The sequence below is a fragment of the Sinocyclocheilus grahami genome, unplaced genomic scaffold (assembly GCF_001515645.1).
Source record: "Sinocyclocheilus grahami isolate Dianchi unplaced genomic scaffold, SAMN03320097.WGS_v1.1 scaffold440.1, whole genome shotgun sequence".
NCBI lineage: Eukaryota > Metazoa > Chordata > Actinopteri > Cypriniformes > Cyprinidae > Sinocyclocheilus > Sinocyclocheilus grahami.
The window spans coordinates 1,023,632-1,025,854 of record NW_015505619.1 but is presented as its reverse complement, the minus strand read 5'-3'; positions in this window follow the sequence as shown (position 1 = coordinate 1,025,854).

Sequence of the window (2,223 nt, the reverse complement as noted above, 5' to 3'; positions counted from 1 at the left end):
GCAAGCAGCGTATGCTCTTCTGTGTCAGCCGAGCTGCACGGATGCGCTGTTTTCGTTCAAATCAAAGCGTAAATACACGTAGAAAACGTATCCTTGTGTCATGGCTGACACAGAAGAGCGTACGCATTTAACCCATCCAAAGTGCACACACACAGCAGTGAACACACACACGGAGCAGTGGGCAGCCATTTTTTGCTGCGGCGCCCGGGGAACAGATGGGGGTTCGGTGCCTTGCTCAAGGGTCGTGGTATTGAAGGTGGAAGAGAGCGCTGTACATTCACTCCCCCCACCTACAATCCCTGCCGGTACGAAACTCGAACCCACAACCTTTGGGTTACGAGTCCAACCCTCTAACCATTAGGCCACAACTTCCCCTAAATTGTATGAGAAGCTGCAAAAGACACAGGCGCAAGTGGAATGTACAAAACATGGTGACATAAATTTTTAAGTAAATATAATGGGTTATATATTGTGTAACCAAAAATGATTGCGGTCATGTACATATATTGCACGATAAGTCGAAATATTGATTATTGCGACATGCCTAAATATAACATGCTGATACATGAAAGATGAAAAATACCTGTCAGCTAGGTATCCAGTCACTAGGGCACCTATAAAAAAAACCTCCAGCTAAGCATACCTGGTTCAGGTCTGCAAGCCAAGAGTCTTCACAAACCAATGAAAACTGGGATACACGAGGACAACATTCAGATTAGGGTAAGTAAACAATGCTCTGACTGCAAAACTAATTAAAAACGTGCACGAACGTATCTACATATCACTAGACATAATCAAAGAGATTAATCTATATTTAGTCACTATATCAAGGAGTAGTGTCAAACAATTAGTCGCATCCAAAATAAAAGTTTTTGTTTATATATGTGTGTGTACTGTGTATATTTATTATGTGCATATAAATACACACATACGGTATATATTTTATACATATATTTAATACATAAAATTAAAATGTTTCTTAAATATATACATACATGTGTGTATTTATCAGAATCAGAATCAGAAAGAGCTTTATTGCCAAGTATGTTTGCACATACAAGGAATTTGTTATGGTGTACATTTGGGCGGCATTATGCTAATATTTCCACATAGTGAGGTAGATATGTGGGGGCGTGTTAGAACGAGCCGTTTTAGGGGGGCATGGCAGAGTCTTAACTTTGATAAAGAATATCTCTTTGGTTTTGAGACTTTAGTCTTTGCAACTTCAGGGATCTTATCTATGCACAATCAGCTTGTAACACTCCAAAGAGAAAGGAAAACTTGAAATCGCATCATATGACCCCTTTAAGAACCTGTTCAAAGTTCCTCTGCATCAGTCAGTCATTGTGAGGGAAATTACAACAGCCAGAACTGATTTGAGATGTCTGAAACCTGTGTAAAGTGTTAAAGAAAGGTGACTTGTGATACTTTTTTTTAATACTAGATATAAAAATGTGTTCGCGTTTGCTGTGATCGGATTGGCTGGCATATATTTGGAGGTGGGGCTTTGGCATGTAATTGGCTGAAATTACTTATATAGCAGTGTTTAGAAACTGTAAAAAAAAAAATACATATAGCTAAAAATTGCCAAGACACTTTTGCGTTCTTGACCACTTTTTAGACCAAATGTGCCACTCCCAAAAAAAGCAATTAAGTAATTTAGGAATCTTGTAAATCCAGTTAAACAAATGAACAGTAGGCTACTTGTTTGAGACCAACACCCACAATAATCACAATTAATAATTAATTCCTTGCATAACTGTCAAATCCTGAGGTAATTCTCCTGTTTTTACATAGTAGCTCCAACATTCTTTAGATAGGCTATGAAAACAGTGAAATGAAGATTAATTCATTTAGAGAATGTCATTTTGTTGTCAGTTTTGCATCTTTTTTCTATTTAAGACCTCTAAAATGATTTGACCAATTAAAAGTTTTATTCCAAATCAAAGCAACCCTATGTATGATCTCTGATTTGCATTTTTGGATAATGTTTATACATCTGCTTTGGCCCTAATACTTTGTTACTGGTTCTTGTAACATACGTAGGCTACTTCGCATGGGTTTCTAATTATATTCACCAATGTTCATCCACAGGTTCTCATCTGCCAACTCGAAAAACAATTTCACAAAAATATGAATGAAATTGGAAATAATTGGCTGTAGGCTTTAGCTTGAGTTATTAATACTATATCAAAAATAAAAAGCAGATAAATGATTACGTAC